Below are 14508 nucleotides of genomic sequence, written 5' to 3' on the forward strand. Positions count from 1 at the left end.
GCTCCATGGGACATAAAACATTCGCACTTTTGAGGTTTCTTTGAGATTTCACTTCAATCTCATGTTCTCATTCACACAGATATTTAAACGAGATAATTTATTTGAACTTATTTGAGAGAAATGTAAAGATCTCAGAGTTATACTAATATTTTCTCAGCTATAGTTGCTTCATCCTGAGTTGAATTTGTGAAACCTGAGAAAATGTCCTTATTCTCTTTTTTTGCCTGGGAAAAGTTACATAAGTTCTAAAATAAGTGATAAATTAGCTCTCCTATGGGCATCTATGACCAGGCATGAAGAATAATGCATCGAACATGCATTCCCTGTGACATTCAGCACGTCTATGCAAACACAAAGTGTTTGTGTCACATACAACCACTAACGTTTTATGTCAACAAGCCAATGTAGCAAGAGGATTCATCCTTCCACCACACCATTTTATTTCTTTGCTGCTAAAGTAGATTTTGTATTTAGAACAAAGACGCCCGGCAGGTGGGCTACATGCCAGAGTGACTGGTGTAATTGACAGTATAATTACTGTACCAGCCTCTGCCAAAATCTACCACACGTTGGCTATTGGCTGGTGTTAATTCCTCCAGCAGAAAGGGGAATGCATCTGATTGGTAAATTATGTATTTATATAGCGCTTTTATCCAAAGCGATTTTAAAAATTTTCCGCACATTTGACCCATTCACTCACACATTCACAAACCGACGGCGGAGGCAACCTTGCAACGTGCCAACCTAATCATTGGGAGCAGTTAGGGGTTAAGTGTCTTGCTCAAGGTCACTTCGACACGCTGCCCGGGAGGAGCGGGAATCTACCCGGGAACCTCCGTATTACCAGACGACTGCTCTACCTCCCGAGCCACTGTCGCTCCATAACGCCTTCATCAGCCACTGTTGAACAGCAGGGCAATGGTTGGGCTTGGCTGTACACCAACGCTACATGGTTCAGTGTTCCCCACAGACAGTGGTGGAAAGCTGGGATAAGCAGAAAGACACAGTCCAGCAGTAGAAAAGGACTGTGTATTTGCGATACGAGACATTATTTCTTTGTTATTCTATGAAACACTATGACACTATAACACTATGGTTACAGAGGGCAAAAGGGCAGTTTTTGTTTATTTTCAACTGTAGCCCAGCTGACAAATCTGTTGGGAAGAGGATGAAAAAATAATCACACATAGACTTATTTTGTTTTGGAGGGTTTCAGTGGTGCAGATAATTGACAAGGTCTGGTTGGCACTGTGTACTGTAGTGAAAGCAGTAACACATTGCTAAGAGCACCATATCTTCACAGAACACATAATGCCCATACATGGTGTAAACTGGATTTTACCGTTGTATTATTAACTGTATGTATGTACAATCCATGACTGTTACTATGGCTGTACCAGCATTGTTTATACCAGTATCTTGCTCAAGGACACATCTACACGCTGCCCGGGATGAGAGGGAATCGAACCGGGAACCTTACAGACCTTATGGTTCCCTTCAGCAGAAGGTCAGTTTTTGTTACAATAATAAGGCACTTAAGACGGAGCTGTTTTGCAAGCTGTGTGACCTAGAGGCACGAGACTCAGCAAGTCGATGTGCTACCACGGCAACGGAATCGTTTGAATGAATATTCCAGTTGCAGTTGAGTTGAACATTCCAGCGTTCATGTACAGTACGCCCTCCTACGCAGAGAGTTGGTCGGCATGTTTCACGTACTTCATAACTTACAGTCATATTATTTCCCCTGAACATATTGAGTAAATATATGAAATATCTTCTATTAGTTGTTTATCATCTTTTACAGCCACAAGAAGCTTGTTTTGTCATTACACTGCTCTGCACGACAACAGCACGACCAAATTACCATTTGGCACTCCCTGATATTAAAAATAATATAAAAGAAATTCGAAATAAGAGTGCTCAAAGTCAAAGTACAATTAGCAGCAAACGACCTAGCAGCAACACAAGATGTGGGTGGGGGACAATGTCAGGTCATGTTCAACAGTTTGACAGCTTTGAGGAAGAAGCTGTTTTTCAGTCTTGTGGCGCATGCATGAATTGTCCTATAGCCATGTTTAGTCATGTGTGTCCATGGAAACGTTCATCCATTCAATCTCATTCTCAAAAGGTCATCGAGAGCAAGCGCTCATTCACAATGACGTTGAGAAATACAGCACATGATAAATACAAGAACAGTATAGAAACAGAAAAGTCAAAAAATAAAAAAGTAATTTTAAACTATTTAAAATAATAATAGTAATTAAAAACAACTGCAGACGGTGGTGAAATGGTTGGCTAGCAATGGATAATGAACGCATCCAGATAAGGTATGGGTTCCTTCCATATAGAAAATATAGTCTGTTTACTTGTCTGATAACTATATCACATCAATGTTTAGCCGAGCTTAACATTAGGTTATTTGTGATTCTATAGGTGCAATTCAAAGTTATTGCCTCATTTCCTTTCAAACTAATTTGGCTTGCGGAAGTCAATAAATTAACATTACAGACTTTACAGTTATAGAGCACTTGGGGAAGTGCTGTTTCAGGCTGTGTGACGTACAGGCATAGAGGCAGCTCTGCATATAGTTAGGGAATTTTAGCAAGATGTTTGGACTTTGGACCATCTGTGAAAACATTTCTTACCAATAGCTTTCTTCACCAAAGTGTTCCTATAGGTGTCTACTAACACCTCTCAATTTATTCAAACCCAAATCATCAGGGACAATTCTGGAGAGCCAATCAAAGTTAAGGAGCCCAGGGGGCTTGGGCGAAAAATATGAAAACAAATTCAGGGGTGCTGAATCTATTCCAACCATTAGTTTTGAGTAAAATTGGCTCCCTGGCCATAAAATATTGGTATACCCAGAGGGCTTGGGTGAAAAATATGAAAAATCAAATATTAACGTGTGGGGTGACTAACTAGGGGTTTTCAGGGGTGATGAATCTATTCCAACCATTAGTTTTGAGTAAGAATGGCTCCCTGGCCATAAAATATTGGTATATTATATATATAGTATAATATATTTTAAGCTATATAATGGAAAATAAAATATGAAAATATTGCAAAACACTAATAAGTGTTCACCTACCGTGCACATGCTCAGTAGGATACACTGTCTGCATGTGGGGAAGGAGCAGGAGAGCTGCAAATATTTCTGCACAACAAAAACGATTTTAAGGTATGATTGTTTAACTACTCTTTGGGAGAGTAATTGGTTTTCCTCTGCTGGCAAAAGGTTTTGATAACTGTAAATGTAGCACTTTATCAATTTTCTCTAGTTTATTGCTAACAATAAACAACCATTCACCTAGCTAAAGTTGTTGCTTACAGCTAACATTAGATAGATAGCTAGCATCAGAGTGGTTATACGATCAGCTGGACTTTGTGTGGTGATCTACTTTTTTTGTGAAGATAATCTTGTAGTTCACTCACTCCATCAATAAGTCTTGCTGTGTGGACCAGTTCTGTATGTTTTGACACGAATCATGACACTTGCTCTGCTATTTGAGTTGACGCCAACACCGATGTCTCTTTTTGACAAAAAACAAAAGATGCAAAAGCCAGATAAGGCTGCCCTAGCAAAGTTCCTAAAGACATTTGTGGAACCCAACGGGCAAACCCCATGCACGAGCCTTGTGATTGATGGTGGGTGGCTCCTGCACAATGTCAAGTGGGAGGTTAACCTCACCTGGAAGGACATCACTGAGAGCTACCTCCGGTTTGTGAAGTTTCAAGTTCAAGTTTCTTTATTAGTTGTCATACAGAAGTACAGAATACTTTTATACAAAATGCTTCTTTATGTTACGCTCCAGAGACTGCCAGGCAAAAATAGATAAGTATAAAATAAGTATAGCAAGTATAAAATAGAAGTCAAGTACGTAGACAAAAGTGTTCAGTATATACATATATACAATGCTCAATGTAGAGTAGAAGTAACTGAGTTACCATACAATATACTATACAGTGCAAAGCAGAAGTGGGATGAGGTACAATTTAGGTACAATTTACAGTAAGGTGTAATGAGGTATGGGTTGTAGTGCAAATGATTTACCAATAAATATAAAGTGTGCTTAGCTGTTCTAAAGTGGTTAAAGTGGGTGCTGGAGTGAGTTGTTTGTTTAAAGTGAGTGTGTGCGTGTGGATGTGTGTGCCTTGAGTGCATTTGATGGTTGTTACATAGTGTTATTGTTCATTGAGCATCCTGATGGCCTGGGGATAGAAGCTTCTTCTGAGTCTCTCTGTGCTTGCCATGAGACTCCGGTATCGCTTGCCTGACCGCAGCAGTTCAAAGAGGCAGTTGTTTGGGTGGCTGGAGTCTTGTAAATGCTCTGGAGAGTGGGAAGCCCCCCTCCAATTGTGCGTTCGGCTGAACGGGCCACTCTCTGTAGTCTGCTACGGTCTTGTGCGGTGCTATTCCCAAACCAGGAGGTGATATTGCCAGTCAGGATGCTCTCTATTGTGCATGAGTAGAAGTTCTTAAGGATCTTCTGACTGACTTGGAACTTCCTTAGGCGCCTGAGGAAGTAGAGGCGTTGCCGTGCCTTCTTCACAAAACTGTCAATGTGTGTGGTCCATGTCAAGTCCTCGGATATGTGGACTCCGAGGTACTTAAAACTGAAGGCCATGGGAACTGTGGTTTTTGACGGATATGACAACTCAACCAAGGACAATGATCATCTCAGACGTACAAAGCATGCATGCTGTGACATCCAGATTTGCCCAGACATCCAAACCATTATTCCTAGAGAAAAGTTCCTTGACAACAAGAACAACAAGGCCCAGCTTATCCTGCTTCTAGCTAAGACATTCAGTAGTAATGGAATCCGTGTACATCAATGCTCTGATGATTCAGACACTTCTATCGTCCAGGCAGCTCTAGATGAGGCAAGAGAGTCCGCTGTTGAGGTGAGAGCTGAGGATACGGACATCCTGGTTATGCTCATTCATCATGATGCAGACCACTCAGTCTTCTTCACAATAGCAAACAATGTGTCTTACGATGTTGGAAAGATACAAGAGGCTTCTCAGGCTGCGATACCGTGTCTGCAATTTCTGGCTTTAGCAAACCAACTTTTCTACGCACACTCAGCAAGACGGACCAAGCTGAGAAGGCCATGGACCTTTTTTTTTTTTTACATCCAAGCCCAGAAAGATACCATCATCACAGCCGGCTGTGAAATATTCAAACTCATGTTCCATGGGAAACCAGTAACCACCCAAAGGCTTGGGGGACTTGAGATTTGAAATGTTCAGCAAGCGGGCTGCAGCAGGGAAAATCAGCCTGAGAAACTGCCCACGACTACAGCAGCAGCAGCAGCACAACATTCTCTCCGGGCATATCTCTAAACCAGAGACTGGCTTCTACTACAAAGTCCATCACTGGATGTTCTGGACTATGGCTGGAAACTGGGAGAAGAAGGCTATATGCATCAGCTGCAACTGTGAGGGAGACTGCAGTACACGCAGGTGCTGCTGTAAAAAAAACAGGGGGTCAAGTGCATATCTGCTTGTGGCAAGTGTAAAAGAGAGTGCCATAAGAACCAGACAGACGAGAAAAAAAGTGAGGAAGATGGGGAGTTGGCTTAGTAAAAAAAACTGGAACCATGTATCAATAATGCACATTTCTATGTAACGTTCATTTCTCTTGGAATAAAGTAAAAATATATGTCCTTATGGATTTTTTTTTGTTTTTTACTAAAAAACTAATGGTTGGAATAGATTCAGCGCCCTGAAAAACCCCACAAGTTAATATTTGATTTTTCATATTTTTCACCCAAGCCCTCTGGGTATACCAATATTTTATGGCCAGGGAGCCAATTTTACTCAAAACTAATGGTTGGAATAGATTCAGCACCCCTGAAACCCCCTAGTTAGTCACCCCACACGTTCATATTTGATTTATATTTTTTTCATATTTTTCGCCCAAGCCCCCTGGGCTCCTTAACTTTGATTGGCTATCCAGAATGTTCCCAGAGGATTTGGGTTTGAATAAATTGAGAGGTGTTAGTAGACACCTAACACTTTGGTGAAGAAAGCTATTGGTAAGAAATGTTTTCACAGACGGTCAAAACATCTTGCTAAAATTCCCTAACTAATAGGAGTGTGTGTCTCATGTAGTCTCTTTTCGCACTCGACACACAATGCTAATTTCCCCGCGACAGCATCTCTTGATCTAATCAATGACCGGATGTGCCAGAATTTCCTCCAGCTAAACAAAAACAAAACCAGAGATAATTGTATTTTGCGCTAAAGAGGAAAGGCTGAAAGTTGGTCCACATCTTGATTCCTTTCTTTAAAGACCCCCATTGCAAGACCCCCTTTCTAAAAAAATATTGGTGTTAATATGGACTCAGATAAATTTTTTTACTCCCACATCAAGTCTATAATCATCTTTTTTTCTATCCACTTTTTCTCCTCCTATTTTCTGTATTTTTCTCCCATCCCAATTTAGTCGTTATGACAATTCCCCCCTCCCCTTCCTGGTCGTTGCGCGCATTTCCCCCCTACTTGCCGGTCTAGGGAGCCCTGGGCCCTCATTTATCAATGCTGCGTATGCACAGATATGTGCGTAACCCGTGCGTATGATAATTTTTAAGCAAAGTGTGGGACTTGACATTGTGCATCATACATCTACTGTATGCACAGCTCAGACCATGCGTACCTGGCGCCCAGCGGTAGAATATGAAGACTGCAGACGGACGGCATAATGCTTTCATCAGTTTCATGCATTAGTTTCAACAATGACGTGTTCTGTATGACCCGTAATTCACTATAGTTCATTGTAAAATAGCGACATTGGTGTCAAACCATAGGTATTTCTGAATGAATTCAGCCTGGTTCATAGCGTTATTATAGGAATACTTCTTGCGGTGTGCGCTCAGATGTTTTCAGAGATATAGGGCAGTCTATTTGCAGAGAGAGAGAACATAATAATATTAAGTAGAGTCCACTACCCGAGACACATTCTCCTTGATTTGTACCGCAATTTGGAGCGTGGAGCAAAACGCAGTGTTGGATGTCGTTCCCCAACCCCCAACTACATACAATATCCATATATCAATAACAGGAGGCCAAGAGAGGATTTTACGCCAGGTTACCCAACATCATCGGAGCAATAGACTGTACCCATGTAGCTTTCAAAGCTCCATCAATAAACAAATCCAGTAATGTGAACGGGATTCCACTCGGTCAATGTACAATCTGCGATGCGCATTTTGACTGATAATGTCGTTGCCGGTGGCTGGGAGGAACACGACTCATTCAGGCCTAATTATATTTAATTCAATTGTAATGTTATTACTGGGGTATCTATAATTAAAACATCACTTAAATGCAGATCAGGGTTATCCACTGAAGCCATAATGACTCTGACCAAAACCACGGACCACGGAGTGCACAATAGGCATTGTAGAGCGCAGAGTTGGCCTGCTGAAATTGATTTAATTTCAGTCATTACAGTGCTTAATGTCGGGTCAGCTTGTCATTTATTTCTGTCAATGTGCTGGTTCTGTAGCAGGACTGGGTCAGTCAACATCCTTGGCTGCCGGCGCACCGAAGATAGTCTACACGCTCCCTCCTCCTCAGCGGAGTTGTCTGTGAACTTGACAACTTCATTGGATTTATTTATTCTCAAAAAATATCTATAATCATACGATTAAATATTGTTTAAAATAAAACACTAAATACTATTATTCTGTGTGTCATGTTTCCAAATAAGATTGTTCACAACGGGAAATGCTGTATACGTTGAATTAGTTGGTTAGACCTCTGTGATCAATCTCGCTCTCAGTGAAGTTTCTCAGAGTTCGCTCGGGTTAGTCGATTATTTCACATCACATGGGGGTGTTTCATTACCATATATGGATTTTCGTGCACGAGCATAGACGGTAAGAACAAATGGTATTTATCAACACAGAGTGTGCGTAGGACCTGTGTACGCACGGTTGATAAATCCAGATTTTTCTGTGCGTAGACACATTCTAAATTCTGTGCTTAAGAACGAAAATAGAACACTTTCTAAGCATTGTTGATAAATGAGGGCCCTGAAGTCTATCACATGCTTCCTCCTATACATAGGAGACAGCCAGCAGCCTCTTTTCACCTGACAGCGCGGACTCTCATTGGTGAAGTGTAACGCGTGGGAGGGTCACACTACCCTCACCAGTTCCTTCCCTTGCTGACCCCTGCGCCCTGACCGACCTGTAGGAGTCACTGTTTTACAACAACCAGGATACCACCCACTGGCTTCCCACCCTCTAACACTGCCAATTGTGTTAGTATGACGACCGACCAAGCCAGAGGTACCACTGACGGCCGGATTCGATACCAGTGTCTCTGCGGTGGTAGACAGACGCTTAGTCCGCTGCGCTACCCGGCCGCCCCAAGTCTATATCATCTTAAAAATATAGCAACAATTAGAGGATATCAAAACAAGACCTACAGTAGACAAACTAATTCACACTTTAATTTCCAATAGATTAGATCAACTGTAATAGTATTTTCTTCCCCAAAAAACCCTGAGACAGCTACAGCTCGTTCAGAATGCAGAATGAAACAAAGATGAACATTTTACACCAATTATCAGGTCTCTGCATTGGCTACTAGTGTGTCATAGCATTGACTTAAAAATATCGTTGCTTGTCTATAAATCACTTAACTCATTGTGCGCCAATCACGAATAAAGTCGTGTTATGACCCTTAGATTAATCTGTCTAGTTTAGTTAGGATGTCTATTTGCTCCCATGTCTGCAGAAAAGCATGTTCATCTTTGTTTCATTCTGCATTCTGAACGAGCTGTAGCTGTCTAAGGGTTTTTTGGGGAAGGAACTGGTGAGGGTAGTGTGACCCTTCCATGCTCACTACATGTATTTATTGCTCCATCTCCGCCCACTACAAACATGGGAACTCTCTAACCCCTGTCTCCCCCCCCCCCCCATCTCTCTGAGTGGTTGTCTCGTAGTGCTGTCCAAGGTGGTGGATGTCTCGGGGTCTTGGCCAAGATTGCAGTGACTGTTCTATGTGCACCACCGAGGCCATGGATCAGCTTCTTACCGTCTTCTGTCCGTGGTCTGTCAACGTGGTTTAGATGTGGAGTTCATTGCTGGGGTAATTACTTCTATTCTATTCACATAATATGCTTACTACATATATCTATTCTATTCACATATATCCTTACCACTTGTATCTATTGCTATGTCCGCCCATCACAATCATGCGAACTGTCTAACGCCTGTCCAGTCTCCCTGTCTCCCTGTCTCCCTGTCTCCCTTGGACATCCCGTGATGATGACCTGGAGGATGCGACACTCTCTGCGCTGCCCCTTTGCCGCAAATAGATCCGCTATCAGCTCTATCTTTAATCTTTCAAAATGTTCAGTTGCTATCGCATGCACTTATCTGTGTCTCACCACACATATGAGTGCATCCTTACCAACTGTTTGCCTGTTTTACTGCAACACTACTATCACCGACATCTGAGAAGGGAAATCCCCCCTTGAATGGCCCTTCTAAGGTTTCTCTCCTCTACATTGCCTGTGGTGCATTTTTTCCTATTGCTAGGTTTTAGTGAGTTATTCCTTACCTTCGCATGGAGCATGTCTGGGAGTGTTGCATTTATTTAGCATTTATTTAAAAAAAAATTACTTTATGGTGTTTTTGTTTTGTTCTTGACTTATTGTGATGTTTCTTCTTGACTTGTTTAAATAAGACGTGTCTGGCCCATGGGGACATTAACGTGTGTTGTCGGGCCTTACAAATACATTTTATTTTATTTTATTTTATTTGATTAGTTATCTTGCCAGCGGTTGAGCGCCAAACCCGAGAAAAGTGGGGTTTTGGTCATTTGATATTTTTCCTTTGATCCCCGTTCTACACAGTCCCTCTGAGCCTCCTGGCATAACGTTGGAATTGTAATGACGATCGCAATCTGCCAGGTGGCAGTATCGCCTACCTTATGAACATCATGGGCCAGCTATTAGTGTGTTAGTACCGGCCCTACCACAGCTCCAAAACAACTAGGTAGTCGTTGTGAGCAGCAGTGAGCAGAACACGTTTGAGAATCGCAATCGCCTAGAGTGAACTATTGGATATTATGAAAAAGACTAAATGGATTATATGGATGATGATTATGGACGATAAGGTGTGTTTGTTGGACTAAGCACTAATGGTCAAATGTAAAACAACTATAACCAAATCGACCGATGAGGAAACCTATTCGGCTCCATGGTATAGTCTCACCCGAGCACACAATAGTAACGAAGGGTTATGTATATAACCCAGTTCTATGAGTTAAATGGTGCGCTCAGCACCTGTTCTGCACTGTACTTCACTTCGTGCACGAGCACTGAATAAAAAATTCCACCATGTACCTTTACATCCCAACACCCGTCAATATCCCGGATATGAATCTTGCCAGCTGCGCGACGTTAGACGCGGCAGCCAGAGATTGTGTTCCAGAGATGAATGACTGGTCGCTCTAATAAGCCAACCGCCTCGCCGATTTCCCTTGAGGAACCGGCTTGCCTAACGGCTCCCACACCACCTCCGGACAGAGGAGAGCGGCCATCGGCCTATCAAGCCGTGGCACGCCCTCTCTCATACCTTCGACCAAACCCGCCACTCGCGTAACTTGTACCTAGGCGGGGGTGAGGCCAATGATGTGGGACACCACCTGGCCCCGACGAACATAGGCCCCCATTGAGGGGAAAAATGGGTAGACAACGTCCACCCCTCTCACCGGGCGACGCTGCCAGAGATGACCTATTAGATCATCAGGGACAGGAACAGGCAGTGGCTGCGGTAGCGGCACGCCGTTTGCAACGGCCGCCACCGCCATAAGCTCGGGAAACAAAGCCTGCAGTTCCCCCTGCAGACTTTCCTCCACCGAGCCCGCATCCCTCACATGCAGCAGGCTACGACTGGTCAAGGAGCCACATTCCGATGTGGCTGATAGTAGGGCATCCTGCCGACGAGTCAGAGGGTCTTCCCCGACGTCTTCAAACAAGGCGCCCCAAGGAGACATTTCACCCCCATCCAGTGTTACCTGGACGGGCGGGATACATGTCTCCACCGGGCCTTCAAATAAGAACCCGTCTGCCTCTACCATGTAATCCTCTGTTTCCATCGGGCAGGTAGAGACCGACGCATCCTCACTGGGCTCCAGCAATTCACCAAACCCAGGCCGTTCGCGTCTGCAAGCCACCATCTTGCGACGGGAGCGAGCAGACGCAAAAAGTTTGTGTCTCAAATCCTCTGGAACCAAAGGAACCGGCCGCTCAACAGCGGACGATTCCCCGGAAGCAGAGGAACCAGAGCCATGACCAGGCCATCGCAGAGGCGACGGCACCGGTGCACCAGCTCCTTGGAGAGGCAAACTACCCATCGGACGCCTACCGGGCGTGGCTGTCAACCACGAGAGAGGCAACAGCCCTGCACCAGAACGCACGACAGAGGCGGAAATGGAGAACCGCTGGTGGAGAGTGGCTCTGCGACTCTCCGAAGTAAACATTATGACTTAGATTTTTCTATTGAATATTTATGAGAGAAGAAAAAAATAAACACAATGTAAACACGTCTCAACTTTCTTCAGCTAACAACCTCGTCAAGTGGGGATCTACCGAAGGCACTTCCTTGTGGTGAAAGTGAAGAAGGAGGCGAGTAGGTGACCACACACCTGCTTATGAAGGTAAGCGGAAGGGGGTGTGGTCAGACGGATGTTGGGATGTAAAGGTACATGGTGGAATTTTTTATTCAGTGCTCGTGCACGAAGTGAAGTACAGTGCAGAACAGGTGCTGAGCAAGCCATTAACGACATAGAACCTGGCTGCAATGCAATGGCGAGCGAACTATTGGATATATGATGAAGAAGTCAAAACGGATTATGGATGATAAGGTGCGTTTCCACCAGACTATGATGTTGGACTATGTTGGACCAAGCACTACTGGTAAAATGTAAAACAACTATAACCAAATCGACCGATGAAGAAACCTATTCAGCTCTGTGATATAGTCTGGCCCGAGCAGATGAAGTAGACGGATGAAGGCTATATGTATTGATCCTGTTCTGATTCAAAACACATTTGGACTCGACGTGAGAAATGGAGTACATCTAAAACAAAGGTAGCATCTTTTTTTACATGTACTTTACCGAAACTCCATCAGAAAACTTGCGTTTATATGATCGCTGCTTCGGATAAATGACCCCCCCCCCCCTCCTTCCGGCTTTTTGAAGAAACAAGGCCATGTGTTTACCTTTGACCTGGAAATAATGTGTCTCAGGCGAGCAAAAAACATGATTTATGCAAAACGTTCTGTAACTTGCGGTCCAGGAAATCAGCTTGGATTTTAGTGAATCGAGGCAATGTTTATATTGGAATTGTGAACGAACGAAGGTATGTAGAAACAAACCCTTTTCTTTACATGTTGTACTACAAATAGTGTCTGTCAAATGAGCCATACTATTGTCTCCATAGCATAATATAGAATATACAATAGCTCCGCAAAGCTCATGAAATATCTCGCAAACGGTCACGAAAAGCTGGCCCAGAGACAGCAGGGATGAGGGTACACGCTGGCACTGAATTGGTTTAATGGTTTAGGGTAAAAATTCATCTCTGACTTGCTTCCACACTATGAATCCTCTAGACTGCTTAGGTCATCAGGGAGGCATCGTTATCATGCTAGACGTCAGCAAGATCTGCCCCAACTCTGGCTACTTAAAAAAATTACTTTTATGTTCACCCCTAACTTTAATTGCTGCACTCTCACTCTAAAATTACTTTTCCTGGATTTTATAGTTTTTATGGCATTTTATACTCTTTTCTTAATCGTTTTATATGCTCTTTTCTTCTTATCTGTTTTATGTAAATCACTTTGAATTGCCTCTGTGTACAAGATATACCATAAGCTTGCCTTGCCTATAGTGGACCAAAGGAGATTGCCGTGATTCACTGGGGAAATCCTTCTCTACCCAATCAATGTCTGTGATCTCTCAACCGAAGCCATTGATCACTTCATCAATGACAAAATACAACAACAAAAGAACAGAAACCGACATAGAAATGCCTGAACATTTCATCCTCTCTGTGACTGCAGCCAATAAGAGAATGTTCTGGTCATGGATTAATGCATGAAAAGATATACAAATACGAGGCAAATCCTTTTTTTCTTGTGAAATGAGGACTCGTTTAAGTAAGTCCTCAAAGTATGAATCAAGTGTAATCGGGAACTAAATAATCATTCTTCAGTGTACAATTTCTCAGTTTTTAGGGTTTACACATCGAAAAGGGTAAGAACCAGCGATTTAGAGAACTGGAATTTGTACTGAAATACTGCTGCCAAGCAACCACGTTCATGTCGAAACCACAAGCACTACGAATGGCACACTTGCCATGGATAACACCCGCACCCTGGCTTCAGAACCGCAGCAGGAGTCTCAACGGCATCGCTCTCTTGCCATCGCCGTGGCTTTTGGAGGGAGCGAGGATGTGATACAAAATCAACCCGGAATCGGGTGCCTATGTTCGGAGTATAGCAGCAGTATGTCAAGAGATGTGAGATGGCGTACGGTCTAAAGGAATCCAGAAGCCGGCTTGACAGTGCAGTATGCTGGGATACAAGCGTGTGCCAGAGGCAGGGGGGTTGTCTCTTTCTTTGCCTGTTTTCTCTCGTGTTAGCCCTACAGTATCTCTTTCCATCTGAAACTGACTCCAGATATGTACTCTCCCACTTTAAGAGTCTTTTCAACTGTAAGAGTCTTTTCCATATATGGACCCTGGTCAGAATACTGTAGCTCACTCTTATTAAAGGGGCACTTAAATTTTTTTATTTATTTTGCACATAATCTCACATGTTCAGTGTCTCCAGAAATTAAGCATTCAACACATGACCAACAAAGACAAGTAGTAGGAGACATTTCTATTCAAATAAAAAGCCTGCCGGAGGATATTTCTTAAGAGGGGCAGCACTTTACTGCTGAGGTGATAGAGGGCCAGCACTTTACTGCTGAGGTGATAGAGGGGCCAGCACTTTACTGCTGAGGTGATAGAGGGGCCAGCACTTTACTGCTGAGGTGATAGAGGGGCCAGCACTTTACTGCTGAGGTGATAGAGGGGCCAGCACTTTACTGCTGAGGTGATAGAGGGCCAGCACTTTACTGCTGAGGTGATAGAGGGGCCAGCACTTTACTGCTGAGGTGATAGAGGGGCCAGCACTTTACTGCTGAGGTGATAGAGGGGCCAGCACTTTACTGCTGAGGTGATAGAGGGGCCAGCACTTTACTGCTGAGGTGATAGAGGGGCCAGCACTTTACTGCTGAGGTGAGGAGGGGCCAGCACTTTACTGCTGAGGTGATAGAGGGGCCAGCACTTTACTGCTGAGGTGATAGAGGGGCCAGCACTTTACTGCTGAGGTGATAGAGGGCCAGCACTTTACTGCTGAGGTGATAGAGGGGCCAGCACTTTACTGCTGAGGTGATATGAGGGCCAGCACTTTACTGCTGAGGTGATAG

At 43.6% G+C, this 14508-nt stretch overlaps 1 protein-coding gene across 1 annotated transcript in view; it reads right to left on the minus strand.

Moving 5' to 3' along the window:
- The window catches only part of sgcd (sarcoglycan, delta (dystrophin-associated glycoprotein)), a gene marked incomplete at its 5' end in the record, with an annotated part of 136635 nt that overhangs the window by 5397 nt on the left and 116730 nt on the right, over positions 1 to 14508 (minus strand). The window lies entirely within an intron of this gene.

This window comes from Notolepis coatsorum (genome assembly GCF_963971535.1).
Source record: "Notolepis coatsorum genome assembly, chromosome: 8".
In the NCBI taxonomy this organism is placed as follows: Eukaryota; Metazoa; Chordata; class Actinopteri; order Aulopiformes; family Paralepididae; genus Notolepis; species Notolepis coatsorum.